This window comes from Manis pentadactyla, chromosome 4, assembly GCF_030020395.1.
Source record: "Manis pentadactyla isolate mManPen7 chromosome 4, mManPen7.hap1, whole genome shotgun sequence".
Lineage (NCBI taxonomy): Eukaryota > Metazoa > Chordata > Mammalia > Pholidota > Manidae > Manis > Manis pentadactyla.
Window position 1 is genome coordinate 45,037,910 of NC_080022.1, and position 20,300 is coordinate 45,058,209.

At 45.9% G+C, this 20,300-nt stretch overlaps 1 pseudogene; it reads right to left on the reverse strand.

The window, feature by feature from the left end:
* Positions 1–1,240: 1,240 nt before the first annotated feature.
* Positions 1,241–7,878, reverse strand: LOC118925380 (G protein pathway suppressor 2-like; annotated as a pseudogene).
* Positions 7,879–20,300: the final 12,422 nt, after the last annotated feature.

Sequence of the window (20,300 nt, forward strand, 5' to 3'; positions counted from 1 at the left end):
GAGTAATATGGTGTTTGAAAGATGTTGAGCAAATACCTAACTTCACTGTCTCACTTTCCTTATGTGAAAAATTGGGATAATAATAATATCTGTGTGGGGGGTCATTTTCTATTTGCTCACACATCCATTTTGACCTTTTTTTTTTCCCCTTGTTCTGTGATCTGGAGGGCCAGCCCTTGTGGACTGCCACATTACCTGGTTCCTTGATGACTAGTTTGGCTCGTAGGGGGCACTGGCAGGAAGTTGAGAAGTAGGAAGAGAGATGCCTGGGGGATTTCTTCCCTGGACAGCACCATGTTTCTGGCAATATTCTGTCCACTCGTGTCCGTGGGTGGCCCCGCATGGGTGTTGGTTTTCATAGCTTCTCTAACCCTGTCTTCTCCCTTCCTTGTCCCTCAGCCCTAGGGGTGGTGACAGCTTTCTGCTGTTGCTGCTTGGTGCTGCATGGTTCCTCCTGTGTTCCCTTATCTCTCAGATAGTCCTTTTGCTAAAATCTTGTTTTTCATTCTTTTTGGAACCACCCACGTTGAACTTGATTTCCCCAATGGATACAATTCTCTAACAGGGCTGTTGTGAGTAGCTCATGGTGGCTGCTCAGGTTTTGTTCTTTTCCTCCTGCTGTAATCGGAGCAGCTGAGAGCCTATGGTGGTCTTAGGGAGAAGCCCCCATGTGCACTGTGAACAGTTTCTCCAGCCTGATGGGGGCCCATGCAGAGGGCTCAGCCGTCTGACAGTCTGGGCCATCCCAGCCTCTTCAGTGGAGTGTCCCGGGGTTGACCCCAGCTGCTGGAGGTATGGCCTCTTTTCCCAGAGGTTTTCCACCCCCATCCCCAACTCCAGGTCTGATCTTTCTCCTAGTTGGCTCCTTAGGGGATGATCAAGGCCAGACAGAGATGCAAGTGTGTCCTTTTCATCTGATTTGAGCTTTTGGGAGAGATTCTTCTAATGGTTTCCTCTAAAAATGTCCTTAGAGGGACAGAAGTTTGCTCAGAGCTTTCATAAACCTTATCTCATTTAATCACCCAACAAGCCAATCAAGTGAGGAAACAGGGACTCAGAGAAGTAAAACAATTGACCAGATGAACGTCAGCGAAGTGCAGAGCAAGGACTGTCTGGTTTCAAAGCCCAGGCCTTCTTTTTCCTCAGTGGCAGTTGATTTTATTGGCCTAGGACTGGAACACACAGGGGACCCTCCCCTGTGGCGAGGGCTGGCTGTGAGGTTGGAGGTATAATCTGACTGTCACTGGTGCTGGCTGTCCTGGATGAAGGCGCGCTGAGGGCCAGGACAGCTGGCAGCTGCAAAGCCTGACTTTCTTGCTGGCTGTGTCTGCACTGGGAGCTAGTGGGAGGCAAGAAGACCAGGGGCTGTGTGCAGGGCTTTAGGGTGCGTGGAGGTGCGCGGGAGTGTTGGCACCGTGAACTGGAGAAGCCAGTCTGCTGGTTGGCATATTCCATCTGCATTTGCAAAGACAGGGCACTGCCCTGCTGGAGGAACCTTGTCTGGGTGGGCTGTAAGTGGCCAAGCACAGCCCAGGGCTAGGGCTGTGGCTGTGGCTGAGACATGTACTGCACAGCAGGAAATGCTGAAGGTGCTCTGAGCTGCTGACTAGGACTCTAGGTGAGCTGTAAGGGCCCATCATGCGGTGGGGGCTAGCAGCCCCACGGGTGCTACCTGGGCCACCTTGGAATTGCCACGCTCTGAGGTCTCTGTGAAGGCAGCTGCTGAGCCTCCCTAGGCTGGGCCATAAGCCATCGTGGTCTGAGCATCTGCTTGGCTGTTGGTTGCCATGAGGGTGCCTGGGCGATTGTGTCCTTAGAGCCCCCTGCATGCTAAGGAGGCGAGTCAGGCTCCGCACCTGGTGTGTAGCCCTGATGAGTATGGAAGTGAAACGCCTATGAGTGTGTATGTAAACAAAGCACAACTTCTGCGGCCTGAGTAGGATAACCTGGGATGACCAGCTGATGGGGCTGCCTGGGGTCACCCTGGACATCCTTACTCGGTAGCTCCTGACTTGCTACACTCATTGCTCCCCTGGGCTTCATGGAGGTCAAATCTGTTGTAGATGTTTCTGGCTGTTAAGTTTGTTGTGACCAGAGCCAGGCCTGGGCTGGGGGAGACCTCCTTCCCTCATGACCTTGTGTGAGCAAGCACCATTATTTAAGAGACATGTCCGCTTTTTTATTTTTTCCAAAAAAAAATAGTGTACTTCTAGTTTTATAAGCAAAATGTTCATCTAGAAAATTGGGAATGGAACATACAGAAAAATATACAAAGAAGGGGGTTAAAAACTGTCCTGGAATCAGATTGGATTTCAGAGATGGCAGAGGCACTGTTAACCTTTTAGCGTACCTTCTTCCAGTTTTTTTTTCCAAGCACACTTTTTTCTTTGTATATTTATGCATGTGTGCAAATAGAAACATAATTATTCACATGTTCAAGACACGTAAAGTATTTCACACCAAGCTGGGGTGCTGAAATGGGCTGATACTGGTAGCTATAACGTATTTTACTGACTTTTCTTGACAACCTCCCCCACCCCCTGCCTTGAAAAGGCCTCCCAAATTATTTCTGGGAAGTTCTAAGGGATTTCTACATGAACTCGGGACCTAATCCTCTGTTTTCTTTACAATGATGTTCACTTTGGAGGCCTCCATGCCTTTAAATATGCCCTGCTTTTGCTGCCAGGGCTCACTTTGAAAGCTTTTTCTTTAAAAAAATTCTTTAAAAAATTGGTCATTGTCATGAGTCTTAAGCTGCCATATGCTTTTGCCCTTCCTGGTGCCCCGAGCCTTCCTCCAGGTACCGACATATAGTGTGTGCTCTGGAGCCTGTGGGACACCAAAGCCAGGCTGGGCTCCCTATGTAGGCAGGAATTTCTGCCCCCTTTAGCTATACTTTGGGGTATAAAAGGGCTTGCTTTAGGTCCTATGTAGCCATGTTTTTCACAGTTCTTTATCAAAAACATTTATGGTCAACAAATTTGAAAGATGGCTGACATTGATCCTTTCCCTCCCTGCCAGACCTGCTATCCCTCATATCAAGGGAGGAATCTAATTCCCTACACTTTGGATCTAGGCTGGTCTTAGTGACTTACTCTACCAACAAGGCGCATCCAGAAAGATGTTCTGGGACTTCTGAGATTAGGTCATAAGAAGGCTTGCCACTTCATCTTACTACACTGATGGACAGTGACTGCAATGGGGTACGGTGGGGGGGGAGTACTCGATAATAAGGGTGAATGTAGTAACCACATTGTTTATCTTGTGAAACCTTTATAAGAGTGTATATAAAAGATACCTTAATAAAAAAAAAAAGGCTTGCCACTTCTATCTGGGTCTCTTAGAATGCTCAGTTTGGACTATTTCCTCTCAGAATCCAGCCCCCATAGGATAAGCGGCCATTAGGGAGTTCACATGCAGGTGCTCCAGTTGAAGGTCCCACCGACTGCCAGCCCTGTGAGTGCGCCATCTTGGATATCCACACAGCCGAGCCTTCCGATGACTTCAGCCTAAACTGCCCTCTGATTGCAGCCGCATGGGAGACCCTGAGTGAGAACTGTCCTGCTGAGCCCAGTTAGTCCGCAGAGCCATGAATGAAAACAAAAAATTACTATGTTAAGCTCCCAAATTTTGGGGTAATTTGTTACATAGAAACATAATATGAGCATTGAGAATCTCCTCTCTCAGTTCAGATATGTTCTGAGGTCCCCATGAATTGAATGACAGGCACCCTGCCTTCCACAGAACAGCCCTCACCCTACCTATGTTTGAAGCTTTGTATCTGGGTTAAATTTACCTGCCCAGCCCCCACCCCCCTGAGGCTGACTTCTTACCAAGGATAATTCCACCGTCCATTTCCAGACATGTCTCGATCGCAAGGGTATATGTAGTTTAGGCTCCAGCTGGGAAATTCTGTGTACACAAAATGAGGAGTTTACTGGATATACAATAGTATACATTTGTTAAATTATTTTTCACTCAGTTTTATATTTTAGTGCTTTTCTCATGTCATTAAAAATTTGGCAGGATTAATATTCCATCATCAGAATTTATATCATTACTCATTTGCCTGTTTTTAGAAAATGCCCCCCTATCCTCATTATGCTTAAATTGCAAAAAATATTTTTATCCATAAATCTTAATCCAGGTTCTTATATTAAGGAAGTAATCAAGCACTCAGCAAAGGGTATGATTTTAAAAAAAAGGCAATTAATGCATAATGTCAAACTACTTTTCAAAAAGATTGTATCAAGTTACCCACCACCATTCAATTTGATAGGCAGGAATGATACCTCATTATTATTTTAAGCTCCACTTCTTTGATTCTTGGTAATGTCAACTAAAAGATGTTTTTCAGGCTTTCACATTTCTGCTGTCACTTTTCTCTTTCTTTAGCCATTATTAAATATCGATTGGCCAAGAAACCAATCTGACAACAGGAAGTAAAGAATTTGGTGTATAACCTTAAGAGTGGACCATGCGGCTGGAGGAACAGAGGCTGCCACAGGAGATAAAGACAGCACCTGTCTGGGGCCAGTTTGGAAATGTTCTTGGTCACCCTGCTGGATCCTCAGCACACTCATGAGGCTGCTACCTAGCCTTGTGGGAGGACAATGACTCTGGCATCAGGCATGCCTACAGTAAAATGTTGGCTTTACCCCTTACCAGTGAATGACTTTGGTCAAGTTATTTTAATCTCTTCAGCCTTAAATTCCTCAATTGCAACGTAAGAAAAATGTGACATCCCTTGTAAATCTGTTGTCAGAATGAAAAGAGATAGTAAATGATAATAAGCATAAACATCATACATGCATCCATCCAATAATTGTGACAGCCTGTTCTATATAATCATCTCCTGCGTCTGTCTCTTCCTCCCCAGTGCATTGCTGCTGTCCTACCTCATTCAGCTCAATCTTTCTCAGCTCTTGTATTGCTACTGCCCCTGAACCCGTCTCCCTCTTCAGGGTCTTCTGTCCTCCAATCTGTCTGCCACACCCCTCTGACTGTCTAAAATTCAGTTGAATGATGTCACTATCTTAAAATCCTTCAAGATCTGCTTAATGGGATTGAGACCTGGCTCCTCCTAACCTGCCAGCCTCACCCTCACCTCTCCTTCTCATTGTGCCCTGTACTCGGGTCACACAGAACTGCCTAGAGCTCCCTCCTCTGGGTTTCCCCTATCACCACCCAGATGAGGAAGCGCATGGCCCCCCCACAACCCCTGTATCCCCCATGCCGCCCACTGGATTATGGCTCCTCGCAGGTATCTTCATTTCCACGTCCCTATTGCAGAGCCTAGAACAGGGTTTTTCAACATCCACACAACTGGCTACCTAATTTGCATGGCCTGATGCAAAGCAAAAATACAGAGTCCCTTTGTTCAGAAGTTACTAAGAATTTCAACATGGCAACAGCAGAGCATTAAACCAAGTGTGGGACCTTCAGTGAGCTGGGCCCTATTGACTGCATAGGTTGCTTGCCCATGAAGCCAGATCTGCTGTTGACATTCTGGGCCAGATGACTGTTTCTTGTGGGGTGGTCCTGTGCACTCTAGAATGTTTAGCAGTGTCCTTAGCCTCTACCCATTAGATGCCAGGAGCACTCCTCCTCAATTGGAACAACCAAAAATTGGTTGCCCAGTGGCAAAATCTCCCCAGTTAGGAACCCATGGCTTAGAAGACCGCAGGCACTAACGGTGGGTTCTTGGATGTATCTGATCCTCCACTGGAGGTAAAGGCAAAGGGCTGCGAGGAACCCAGTCAGGCCGAGGAAGGCTTCCTGGAGGTGTGATGCCTGAGAGGAAATCCTAAAGGGTAAAACCTGCCATCCGGCTGAGCGAGAGGACTTAACCAGAGCTCTGAGGGGTGCCGGAGGGAGGGGAGCATCCAGTCAGGCAAGGGGGCCTTGGAGACCTCCAGATGAGTCACGGATCTGGTGGTTTCACATGGGTGGGCAGAGCCTCCTGGCTGTGACGTTTATAATGAGAAATTAACTTTGAAGTTCTTCCCTTGGAGTTTTTTCGGGGCCAGAATAAAGGCAGCCTTGAGGATCACGGAGAACTCTGGGCTATAAAACCCTGGGTAGGCTTCCTTGAACACAGGAGTCAGGCTGCCCCACCCGCAGGCCAGGCCTAATGGCTCACACGTGTTCCTGCCCTGGTCGCCCAGTGGGACGGGACGCATGCCCTGTCTTCTCGTTTCCCTAAGATTCCCCCACCCCCAAGGCTCCCGCGAATGCTCAGATGGGCACCTATTTGTCTTGCTGGGGAGAGGGAGTTGTGGGAAGGAATGGAGTGGCCTTGTGGGTGGAGAAGCAAGATGGAGGTGGCACTTGTTTTCCTTGGGGCAAATACTGCGAACCAGTACGTCAGGTTGTATGTCAGGAATACAGTAAGTTTAGCTCTAGGTGGATGAAAGAATTCCCATCCTGTATAGGTCAGGACTGCCTGGTTGAACCTTGATATTGGGCAGTATCTTCTGGTTCCCATAAAAACTGCTACTTAGGGGAGGTATTCTCTCAAGAGGGAGGAGAGGGTAGGTCAGATGAGACTCTAGGCGATGCAGATAACGGAACCCTTTCATGAGTCTTGTCTCCTCTGAAGTCCCTGTTCCTACCCACATGTTTGTGTCTGAGCTCCTAATACTTTATATCTTAGCTGTGTGGCTTGGGAATGTTATGTAACTCCTCTGTGCAACAGGTTTCTCACCTTTAAAATGGACCTATGAATAATATTGGCTTGGGTTATGGAGAGGATAGATTGGAGTCTTGTGTGCACATGAAGGGACTAGCTTCTCTTCCTGGTGGCCAACTAACATCAATTAAAAGCTTCTTGTGATTATCTGTTTGATCCAGGACCCTGTAATGAACTTAGCTCAGCCATGTACTTAGAGCCACTCTACTATCAGCAATAGTTCTCAGGTGTAAGTGATGAAAATAAACTGTGGTACCCTCACCAGGGGGTGTTGGGGCTCCAGAATCAGTACACACAAGAGGACCAGACTGAGAAGGTGGACAGGAACTTTCTGATTGTCAGGGAGACATAGCAAAAAGCATTTATTCTTTGGGAGACAGCCAGGTTATGCCATCCATCAGTGCCACCCATCTACCACTCAGGGAGGACAGGCCCACAGCTGGGAAGGAGCCCTCATCCTCATTCATCTGGGCAACTTTACAGGATGCCAGGGGCAGGAAAGAGGGGGGACTCCCCCCTCTCCACTTTGGCTTCCATCATGAGGATAGGCTGCTTCTCCCTCTGGGGTTTCCTGCCAAATAAGCAGAGCTGTTGCTGGGTGGCCAATAAGAACTAACAGATGTCCTTGATGGCTCCCCTCTTCAGCTGCCCAACCTCCACTCAAAGCTTCTTTCCATACATATCCTTCCAATACATGTGCACACATGCACACACACATGCATCCTTCTTACAACTGAACATGCACTGAGCCCCTCCCCAGAGGAGCAGAAGCAAAGCCTTACTGGTTATTGCATCCAGACTGTGCTTCCAGTTGTTTCTGAAACCTACAGAATAAAATGTAAAGTTCACTGTTACTACTTCCCACATATTTAATAGTGGGGAAAATGGAGAGGAAAGAAGAGGAAACTTCAGTAGAATACATAAATACTCTACACTGCAAGGAGGAAATACAGATTGAGGCTCTGGTCCTCGTTGTTGCTTAACTGGTGTTTGTGGCTTCTCTTTGCTATTCTGCTCCAATGGTGTTTGCCTTCATCTGGCCCTTCACTGGTCACCCTGTGAAGGGCCACCACATTTAGTTTAGAGGGATATGAGCCCTTGGTGTCCAGCTGCAGAAGTTTTCCACTCACTTTTACTACTAGATATGCCAGAATTAGGAGGTCACTCAGGGGATCCCCAGGTTTCATTCTTACTCCCATATTCCAAACACTAGCAATACTATTTTTTCTTGATCATCAGGATCTAAGACCCTGGCCAGTTTGGTGACTGTCCTTTCTGGCCTGTGTCCCCAGGGGCACAAGGAACCTGGAAGGACCAGATGGGCATGTTTGAGTCCAGCTCAGTGTGACCATTGTCATGGCCCCTCGTGCAAGCACTCCTCCCAAGTCACTGAACTCGTGGGCCAAAGCTGTGGGCTGGGAGGCAGAAGCCTGTGAGGGGGGTGTGGGAGTGCAAAGCCTTCGTCAGTCCCCTCAGTCCCTCAGTTCTACACACTTTATTCTGGCTATGGTGGCAATACCACCATCAGTTGTGCCACTATTTGAAGTATTTATCACTTTCTGTAGGATACTGCCCCTTCCCACCCCTCCTGTGAAGTGTTTTCCTGCTGGTATGGTGATGAATTCTTCGACTGACCAGAATGCCATTCTGTGAGTACAGCAGCCCCCCACCAGCCCCCAGCAAAGGGTTCCTCCTAAACCAAATGACTCTCACTGGCATAAAACCACCACTTCTCTCCCCCGCTCCCTCCCTTCCTCGGCAAAGCAGACACAGACAGGTACTACTTTAAGTTTTGCTTCCTGGGTAGAGCTGCTGGGTGGAACTATAAAAAACCACAGTGCTTCTTTGTCAGCACACGCATCAGAGGTGGGGAGGTGCCTTTGCAGCTGTAGGTGTGGGTGGATGAAGGACACGGATGTGGAGGAGAGGGCATGCTGGGCATGGGAGCATCTTAGTCCCGCCATTCCTGTGCCTTGAGAGCAGTTGAGCCTCGTCCATATTCTCCATTTTCATTTGATGATGGAGCTACTGGGCATGGCGCTTCATGGCTGGGTGGATTATGTAACACCCCACTCATAATGCTTAGCTAGGGGTGAGTGCTTATTTTGGTCCCATTTTCAGTCATTTATTTAGTCTCCAACAGTGCCTAATCGCAATCCAAAGAGTGTTTTCTAAAAGGAGCATAATTATTTGCTGATTAAGACCTGGATTTGCTGTTAGACTTCACGGACTTTCTACTATGAGTCTTGTGCTGAGGCTTGCTCTTAAGTGCCACATAGCATTCTGATCCCCCATTTTTGTGGGGTTTATGCCCTCCCTCCTGGCTTGCATGTAGCCTACCAAAAGCATCTACAGTACATGTTATTTCCCACATTCTGGTCCTAACAAAATGATGCTATTAATATAGTGGACTAACATTTCGCCACCAGGATGGGAAGATGGTCAAGGTCTCTGTGGCCTAAACTGTGGCACAGACTAGAAGTTTTGATATTTCCTTGAGATAGAACAAGTATACTCCTGTTTCTGCCAGATGAAAGCAAATTTCTTCTGGAGTTTTCTGATATTTAGTATAGAAAATATCAGCCATTGCATACAAAGCACCCACCATGCTTTACTCCAATACAGAGCAAATCTAGAATAACAGTTTCTGCTGGCAGTACCATCTAATTCTCTTTCTTTAAAATTAACAACATTTCAGACGTCAATCACTGACAATGCCATAAGTCTCTGGAATTCCCTCTCTGTGTTCCCAGGGCCCAATAAATGACATTCTTCTTCACCTTTTGAGTTCAAAGCTCATTCAGAGATGCTTACAATAGTCACATATTAAAACATCACATTTATTATTGACAAAGCTGTCAGAAGAATGTGGCTTTGGATCTGAGGCCAATGGGTCTGCTTATATTTTCACCCCTGAGATTTGACTCCCTCCCAGTCATTGGCACAGTGGAACCACTGCAGGCCTTATCCTTGGGCCACAACTTGCCACAGCAAGCTATGGCATGTAGAAGCTGGGACGGGTCCCTGTAGGTAGACTGGTTTAGAAAAAGAGAAGGCTGAAGTAGACTCATTGAGCATATTTAACTCCTCTTTCTAGACTTATCGGCTGCATATGTCTTACCAGGTGGTGACTTTCTTCTCCCATGGGGAAAAAATCAGTGAGGAATGGAGTAAGAGGCCACTGTGCTGCTCTAGGTTCAATGTCTCCACACCACACGCAGACACGAGCCTGGGGAGATGGAAGTTGTGCGCACATCCCTTCCTATCACTGTGACCTCTCACAGCTGGACCCCTTTCTGCTTGCAGTGAGTGAGTCTGCTTTGTGTGGCCTGTTCTTAAGCCTCACAGGTGGGCCTCAGTTACACCGTGTGCCTTGCTTCAGGACGTGTAGGGATGGAACATCTCTCATCTTCAGTTATGGTGGTAAAAATCAGGACACTGTGTCCACCGATAGTTTGTACAATGGGAGATTCCTTCCAAAAAGGAAATGGGATTGGATATTGAGCAGCCAAAAAGCTAAATCATTGCCATACTACTCCCCAAAAGTGTACATGTCTATAAGGTCCAGACAGGGGTGCCTCATCTGGGTAATAACCTAGGCCACTTCTGGTTTTCAGGTTCTAAGCCACTGTCTTCACCCTTCCTACTTCTTTAGCTCACTAGCCACGTTGCCTGGCTTGGTGCTCTAGACTAGGTTTAAGAACTCTCCTTCAGGACGTGCATTTTGATGTTCATCTCCCTGGAACTGCAGGCAAATGATTATGCTCCTTGCCCTGCCTCAGCTTAGCACTCTGAGGACTTCATCTGGGCTTCAGTTTAGTTGGAAATGTTCAACACTTGCTGAGCTATTGCTCTGTGCTCAGGATCCTGCATGCTGAAGACACAGGGTGATTAATAGTCTCCCCCCTTTGAGTATGTCCCCTCTGGAGGGTGTGGAGGGGGCTCACACTCCGTTGTTATTCCTTATTTGTTCTCTCCATGTTACGGTAGAGCAGCACCAGACTGTGGCTAAAGGGAGGCTTCATAGAGAGAATATGATTTTGGCTGGGGTGCTTGTCTTCATTTCTTGCACTGCCTTAACAAAGTGCCGAAAGCTGTGCAGCTTAAAACAACAGAAATTTACTTTTTAATAGTTCTGGAAGCTTGAAGTCTGAAATCTGGCTTGTGGAAGGTTGGTTCCTTCTAGAAGTTCTAAGGGGAATCCACACCTCTCTTCTAGCTTCTGGTGGTTGCCAGTAACCCTTGATGTTCCCTGACTGGTAGCTACACCGCTCCAGTCTCTCCTGAGTCTTCACAAGACATTCTCCTCTGTCTGTGTCTCTTCCTCTCGTCTTGCAAGGACACAAGTCATGTAAGATTAGGGCCCACTGCAATCCAGTATGACCTCATCTGAACTTGATTATATCCGCAAAGACACTATTTCTGAATAAGTTCACATTCACAGGTATTGGGGGTTAGGACCTTTTTGTGGGACACAATTCAACCCACAGCAAAGCTTCATTCTTACGAGATTTCTTTCAACTTCATTTCCTTAAACCTAATGCATTTTTGTGGCCTTTGAAATGAACATGCATTTAGAAGTCACTTGTCTTCTAAAGTTTTCTATCCTGATTATTACCACTGGCACAATTTTTAAAATTCAAGGTTTTACAGGTTGCATGGCTATTAGAAAAGTGTCCTCCATTTCTAGGGGTGGCTTGCTTCAAAGAAATAAAGGGAACACCTTGAATTTTCACCCAGGAAGAACAAAAATATCCTGAATTAAAATTTTAAGCTCTAGGTAAGGTAGGAATTAGCAAATGGTAAGACTTGTTTTTCAGGAGAGAAGGAAAAAAAAAAAAATGGTCTTCACATCTAGGAAATGGCCAAGCCTCCATATAAGGAAAGAAGGATTCAGCAAGTATATTTATTTCAGCTCAACATTTATGTCTTTAGGATCTTATTATTAAATAGTAATAATAACCCTTCAAATTTATACAATTAATGACAATTTACTAAGTGCTTTTGTGAAGTAATTCATTTGTGCCTCAAAATAACATTGAAGCTCAACTGTAATTGAGGAATACCAGAGAGATGAAATGACTTGTCCAAAGTCGACAGCTGGTCAGCGATGGAGGTGAGAGCACTGACTCCCTGGCCAAAGCTTCAATTAATCCAAAGGGCATTGGTGGAGGATATGGGTTTTTCTTTATTTTCTTTTAAAATTCTTCACTGAGCTTGAATACTATAGAGCCTTTACTAAATCAATCCCTGAGCCAGGACTCTGCTGTGGTGGGGATACATGGTTACTGCCCCCAGACATATAAATCAATAGTTTCAGTAGAATCGATCTCATAAATCTAAGTGTTGGGACAGAGAGGTGCCCTGGTGCCGAGGATCCCGTGGAGGGGTGACTCCACCTGTTCAGAGGGAGGGAACGGGCCAGCATGGGCTTCTGAAGTCAGGGGAACTAGGCTGAGCCTTGGAGGACAAGGTGAGTAGACCAGGAAGGACGGGAAGCGGCCTATGTCTGCCTGCAGTGGGAGTGAATGGGTGAGGGCATGGCAGAATGGTGAGTGATGGGGCTGGACAGGTGGGCGGGGGTCAGATCGCAAGGGTCTTGAATGAAAATCTGCATCTTGACTTCATTTAGAGGGCAATGGAAGGTACTGGAGAGGAAATGCGAGAAAGAAGAGGTCATTTTAAAGCAGTGGCTTTCAACTGGGGACAATTTAGCCCTTTCCTCTTTCCCTCCATCCCTGACATTCGGTAGTATCTGGGGACATTTTATTGTCGCATTTTGGAGGGAGCTGTTACTGTCATCTTGTAGGTAAAGCCACTTGTGTTGGTAAATATTCTATAATGTACAGGATAGCTTCCCACAACAAAGAGTATCTAACCGAAAATGTCAACAATGCCAAAGTACAGAAAGCCTGTTTTGAACAATGGAATGAAATGTCTGATTTTTTTTTTCATTTTAGAAAGACAAATTGGAAATCCCTCTAAGAGCTAACTTGTTTATTTTGAATGTTTTTCCTTCTATAATAAACTGAACATATAGTATTTTCGTATTGTTTTACTTTTATTCTTCTCTACTCCATGATTATCTCCTGGGGGTACTCGATGTGATCCCAGGCTATGTGAATGGCGACCCCTAGAGTTGTGTGGTGCACAAACTGCACCCTAACAGAGTGGAGTTTAAAATTAATCACCCAGGTTGTGCTTCTCCTCAGCGCCCAACACAAGCCTGGCAGAGAAGTGAGAATTTGATGAATGAATGAATGATTGCACAGTCCAAAAAAAAATGGGAAAACTAATTGCATACTAGGTGATGCTGGAGGAGAACCTTGTCATTAAAAATACCAGCAAGGTATCGTAGCGAATTTCCAGAGTGCGGTGGAGTGGAAACAAACAGCTCTCTGCCAGTGCCCTCTTGGCCCACACTTCAGAGTCTTGGCTGGCGAGGGGCCCTTGCAGTAGAAGCTGGGTTTAGACTCTGGAAAATTACTAGATTTTCTGGCCTCCTGGGTCCTCTGCAGCCTTATCAGTGCAGCTTTGTCAGGATTTCCATCATAAAACTTGGGTGTGGGGCTAAGTGGCTTATAAAATCTGACTCCTGGCTGAAGCTGGCAGGCACAGAGCCTGCTAAGATGCAATTAATTTGACTTAAAGAGTCTTTGGTTGGCTTCTTTGCTTAATTGGGAGAATACAACCAAGAAATACAGAGGTCTGGTGCTCCTCTGTCTCTAAGGACAGGCACAGCAAGGCTTCTGCTGTGGGGAAGGAAACCAGGCCTGTCGCCAATGCAGTGTTCTGGGAAGGATGGGGTTTGGAGTGGGCTGCGCACAAGAAGTTGGGAAATACAGCTGGGCAGGTGCCAAAGGCATCTCTGTGACTGGGGCCAGCCCCTTGCCTGCCAGTGGGGTGGGGTGGGGGCTTCATTTCCCATGGTTAAATTACATGATCCTTCAGGACTACTTTCAACCCTGAGTGGGGGTGTTCTGGGAGATGGTTGCAGCCAAGAAAAGACTTGTTTAAAGCCATGCTTCACACTTAACCCCTCTTCACTCAATGGTAACATTCATTCATTATTTCATTTATCGCCTGTTATTACTTCTTTGTTCAGAAGTATAACGGAATCAGCCTCTGCTCCAAATACAGGCACTGTCCCTTGCCCAGAGTTCCTTGGTACAAAGACCTGTGATCTGCTGGGGCCTTGGTCTCCTCAATTTTGAACTTAGGAAAATAACATCTAATTTATGGCATGGAGAGAAAGTTAAATGATATAACTTGTAAAAATACACACTATGTCAAATCTTCCTTTAACAGCAGCATACTACTAGTACTCCTACAATAATGACACAGTGTGACAGATGCTGTCCTTGGAGTATATACAACACTATAAAACCCCAGAGGTGTGAGTGCCTGTGTCTGAGAGATGGTGGAGGAGGAAGAGGAGTCAGGGAAGACACCAAGGAGCAGGTGACGTGACCTGGCTATGAGCTTCCGGGGCAGAGAAAGGAGAAAGAGGAGACGACATTCCCATTAGCAAGAACAGCACCCGCACAGGTATCGGTGTGCACAGTCGGCTGGCACATGTGATCTAGGGCACAGGGTGGAAAGGGCGGTGTGATAGCACCATGGACCTAAACTGTCTGATCCGATCCTTTCTTCCTGCTTCCTCTCCCTGTGTCCTTTCTTGTTTTTGCTTTTAGAACATCAATTTTTAAAAAAAAATTGGTTTTAATTCTAAATAACTTAGAAACAATTACCCAGTGTAGTCAAAGGGCATCCTGAATGACTTTGAAGAAATAGCTACCTGGTTTTCTACTCTCAAGTCATAAATCTGACCTTACAGGCTAAATCTGCTCATCATGTTTTCTTATGCTGAGAAAAAGATTATACAAGTCTGTTATTTATAAACATGGGAAGAAACTTACATGTCAGTTTAGTAAATGGAATGAAAACTTTGAAAACTTGCACTTCCCTGCATTTATAGAAGAATCTGCATCCTATCTGTCCTTTCTGTTCATGGGCTAGCCTGTTAAAAGACTTAGAGACGAAAGACTAGCAAATGCTGTGAGTGCCGTGGACACCTCACCTATGAAACAATGTATTCCAAAGAAGATAGAACATTTTCTTATATGCAGATTTTAAGGTGCACAGATGAGCTTCGTGAGGGGAGGACCTGGTCTTCAGTCATACGGTGAACTCAAGTCAGTCTTCAGGCTCAGACCTCCGCTCGGGGCTCAGTGCTCTCCCAGGCAGGATGTGGTCTTTGCTGAGCAGCTCCTCCTCATGACAGCTTACTTCTCACTTTTGGATCTGTTCAGCTCTCCACCCTCCCCTCTACCCAACTGCTTGCCCTGCCGGAGGGCTCTCTCTCATAACTTCTATTAAAAATCTTTTATGACTCTTTAGTCCAGGCTCCCAGTCTACCCTGCACCATATGTGGGCTTGTTAATTCCTTGAAGGGTCTACTTAGAGCACATCTTAGGGAAGCTGGCACAGATACACACGGACACAGTTGCTTCCACTCTGGGAAAATGCCAACAGATGTCCACTTTCCAGACTGAGGGACAGGGGTCAAGCGGAGAGCTGGAAGCAAGCTAGGAAACAAACATGTTTTCAACACCTGCTGCTAAAGAACACATTGGGTAGGTTCATATCTGCAGCCTGCCTTCATGGCCCAACTGTGTCACTACAGACTCAAGGCCATTTCCTCATGTGTAAAATGGGAGAGTAATGCTGACTTATTCCAGGGTAGGAAAAGCAAATCCCTTAGCTGCTTTGAGAATCTTAAATTTGAATATTCCCTCTTATCTGCTCAGATTTGGAAGAGACTCTTAGAAGGAACACACAATTCCTTTGTTTACTTGTTGCATGGTCTCCTTGAAGTGGGGCTTGGGGAATGAGCACTGGACACTGAGTTAGGACTAGAAGTTACATGCTCCGTGTGCCAATGAGGGAAGGTTTTTGGGTCTGAAGATAAAATAGGTTCCAAGGAGAGCATGTCTCCCACTTCCTCCTTTTAGCAGCTGGTAGGGAATGGACAGGGTATAATGGGGAGATGTGCTCAGGTTAAAAAGGTAAGGAAAGCTGGAGAGACAGGGAAAATACCCCTACCGCCTCCTCCTTCCTCACGACCAGGCCCACTGGGATGTGTCGTTTGCTCCTGGGAGGCATGCGCTATCAGGGAAGGAGCACTGACTTTGGATTCAGCCGGGGTCTACCCCGGAACATCTGGGTTAGTCCCTTGGCTTTCCTCACACATGCAGCCACATCATGTTGCTTTCCTGCAGGGCAAATGACCTGGCACACAAGGAACACTCCATAAACATTAAGTCCCTCCCCCATCCGGCCAGAAAACACCCTTCCCGCTAAGGGCAGCCACCCAACCCCCAGGCACAGCTCAATAAAACCCCTATAAAATTCAGCTTCTCTGAGCCCCACTTCAGAAATTACAGCGAGTTGATTCATCACATTGTTTGAATTATGGCAATATGAAAATACAGAAATCCCACCGGGAGTCAGCCTTTTCCCATGTATAAAACAGGGTTATGATCTTGCATAAACTTTTAAAAGAGAATATTTTAGTTTATATCTTCATGCATGTGATTGAAAAAAAAAAAGGAAAGAACAAGAAAAGAAAAAAGAACACATTGGCAACAACAGAATTCAAACCAACACCCTGCTTCTCATCTCCTTGGGGTCCCTGTTTATCTTCATTCTTTGTCTTCATAGCAGCTGAGACTTGGCACCCGCACTGCGATGGTGGGGCTTCCGAGGGGCTTCCGAGTCTGGCTGCCTCCCCAGGACTCCTCAGTTCACCCTTTCTTCTCCATAACCACTGCCACAGCTTGCATCGTGGCCACCAGCATCCCTGGACGCCTGGGCCCCTTGCCATGAGTCTCTTCATGTCTGTGCCTGCTGCAGTCAGGAGGAGGCTGGAGCCACAAGGCCAGGGATGCAAATCTGAGCCTGATTCCCTCTTGTGAGATCTCCAGAGGCCTCTCTGTGCCCAAAGGAGGAAGTCTGAGCTCTCTGACACCCTACCGCCTCCCCACCCTCTGGCTGCCTCGCTGGGTGCTGGCCCGGTCACTCTCTCCTTCCTTTGAACATGCTCCTCTCTGCTTCCTCTGCCTGGGAGGTTCTCTCCTCTAAGTTTCCCCACCTCCTTGCTTACTCCTACTCATCCTTTAAAACTCCATTTATAAATAACTTCCTCCGGGAAAATTCAGAAGTGATTGTAAGTCTGATGAATCTGTTTTCACTTCCAAGCTATGAGCACTGCAAGAACAATAATGGAATCCACATTACATCTCCAGCCTCAGTAAAGTGCTTTCTTACATGGTGGACACTCAAAAATATTTGCTGTGTTGTGATGACAGACTTCAGTCCCCATTTGTGTTCCATCATAGCTGATTCCCAAATTCGCTTGAATGGGAACTTTACCACTATTCATCTGTAAAATGGGGATAAAGATACCTACTTGCCAGTACTTTTGTAAGACTCAGAGAAAAGTTTGTAGTGTGTAACACATAATCATGCATTTCATATATTGAGTGCCTACTCTTATTACAGGGTTTTGGGGGCAAAAGGAAATTTCTTTCTAGCACTGTGACCATCAGTCATAATGAATTATTCAGCACTGGCTAATGCCCACCAGAGAGGCACAATAGTAAATTCTTGGATCAGGGTTTTGTTTACACTTGGATGGGAGGGAATATCAGTTGTTAGCTTTCAAATGAGACCTCCGCTTGGATGGCAGCACATGAAAGAACTGCCCGGGCATAGGTCCAAGGTTCTGCATGCAACACATGTGGATATTCAAATACAATTTCATTTGCTCATGACGCCACCTGTCAAGAGCCCATATCCAATTTAAAAACACAAATGATTAGCTTTTGTGGCAAAGGTGTAAAGAGAATGATAATTGTGTAACTTACTAATTCTAATATTCCTCACCCTTGTCCTTACACATTCACCCTTTTGTAGGGAACAGCAAAGGCGGCTAAGGATCAGACTCTCCTGGATAAGCATGGGAGATTTCCCTAGTTACCAATCTTCTTACCAAAACCTCCTAGAGTTTTGGATTTGGGCAATGCATTTGAGACTGTGTATGATGGGATTCTTGGCAAAGTGGGCTGGCAGAGGACCTAGAGGCTCTAGACTGAAAACAGGCTACAGGATTATTAAAAGATCCCTTCCCAATGGCACACCATATTGGAGCTTATGCTGTTTGTCCACATGGGTTACCTTGTGCGATCTTTGTGCAAAACTGTGATGCAGTGTGAGCTGGGGTTATCCAACTCATTTAACAGAGGAGAAAAGGAGCCAGAAATTTGTCCAAGATTGAACAGCTAGTTAATGGCATTGTTAAGACTTAACCTTGATTTTCTGACCCAAAGCCCTTTTTCTGTTTTAATGTATTTACCTCCTCCCTTAGGCTGAGTCTTGAGTCCCTATTCTCAACCCTTCCTCCTCCCTTAGCCTGAAGATCTGAGGAGGGAGGGGTGCTTTGTACATTTCCCCCTTCTCTCCCTGTTAGTGGCAGCCCCCTGCAGCTTGCTCTGTCTACCACCCCAAACAGAACTCATCACACTTCCCCTGTACTTGTTCCCGCTGCACCTGTTCATCCAGCATGCTTACATGCAACAAGTAGGTGCAGTGCCAATGTGGTTTGAGCCACAGGGAAATATGATCCATGTTGTGGGTTTCTGCCTAAGTACATGGTGTTAAGGGAGAGGCCTGGATAAGCATGCATCTAACAATGACTGAGCAGCTTCTAGATGTTTTACTTCCCCTAACTATGTACTATACATATTCTTGTCTCTGATTTATGGGTAATGCACTGTATTACAGGAGGAAGCAGATCTTGTCTGCACAGGGGAAGAAGTACTAGAGCATTTGTTGAATGTCTAATATGTGTGTGTACTTTGCACCTTTACAAATTGTTGGATCCTTACAGCATCCCACAGAGGAAGGGGTGGGTGATCCCATTTCACAGATGATGGCGACAGTGAGGTAAAAGGTTCATCCAGGAAATAAGTGGTAGAGTCCAAAGGGCATGACTTGGTCCATGTTGTAATTTCAGGAAACTGTCCCAGACTAGAACTTGCTGCCTATCTGATGAACGCATGTTGATTCAGGCCAGACTTTGTGGCAAACAGGGATGAAGTGGAAAAGCCTGCAACTATTAGACAAAGAAGGGAGGGAATTATGAAGTGTCAGGCAAATAGCAAACAATTGGGATACAATTATAAGGAAAATCTAGGCAAAATTCCAGGAAGCCAATCTCTTTTAGAGCTGTTTTCAATAGAAGTGGTGGGAAAGTCACCCTCTTTCTGAAAACCACTACTTCTGTAGAAAATATCATATCGAAAGAGTCTCTCATTCATTTAATTAGTCAGTTAATGCTTTTCAAGCCTCTACTGGGGTTGATCCATCCTCAGCACAGCAGGTTCAAAGTTGAATAAAACTCAGTTTCTGCCCTCAGGTGTCATGTTATTGAAATATTAAGGAGAGAAAGGACATATGTTACAATGAGGAGCTGTGTACATACTGATAAATGCTTCAACTTTGGAAAATGAAAAATCTGAGGGTTCATAAATGACAAAGAAACTGCAGGGGAAATCAGAGAAGGCTTCATAAAGGAGGTGATCTGAGCAGGACTTCAGGTGAGGAGTAGGGATTCTCCAAACAGAAATGCAAACAGAGCACATTACAGGCAGAAGGAGGAGCATGGCAGATTCAGGGGAAAGTGGGCAGGCAGCCATACGAATACATATATATATATATATATATATATATACACACACACACACATCATGTTGGCTGTTCTGGCTCTTTAATTTCTGTGTGCCCCAGCCCTGTGTTTGGAACACAGAACATATAACCCGACCACACCAACTGAGACTGGCAAATGAATGCAGATGGCCAAATACATAATGGGGAATTAAGCACTTTGCTGCAAATAGATTTCCACCCAGTGTTTCATTTCACCCAACAGTTCAATCCACATCACTGCAGGAAAGCTGTCCATTGGATGCAGTGAGGCAGTAAGCACAGCAGACTCTGAGGCCAGAATGCCCAGGTCTGAACCTGGCTCAGCCACTTACTAGTTTTGTCACCTGGTAGCCTCTGTGTGCCTCACTTTCCTTGTCTGTGCAATGAGGATGACAACAGTACCCATCTCCCAGGAGTGCTGGGAGGATTAAACTTGACTATTTTTCAGTTGTATTCACCATGGAGTCTCCCTATCTAGGTTTTGTTGAACTTAAATCAAAACATGACTGACTCCGTGTATCTGTTTGAGTTTATTCCCAGTCTTCTCAGGCACATAGAATACTTTTTGGAATGGGAGCTTATTGATCTCCTAATCCAACTTACTGGGTTTATAAAAGCGGCCAGATTACTGTGTGATCTTGGGCAAGGCATTTATCTGTAACACCTGTGATGTAATGCCTATGAGGTAATATGTGACTTAAAGCATCTAGCAATACTAATAGTCACACTGAGTTCTCAGGACGCACCAGCCCCTGTTGTGTTTTCCAACTGTCAGCTTGATCATGAATGCCAACAATATAACGAGGCAACAACTATGATCATTTCCCTTTTACCGGTAAAG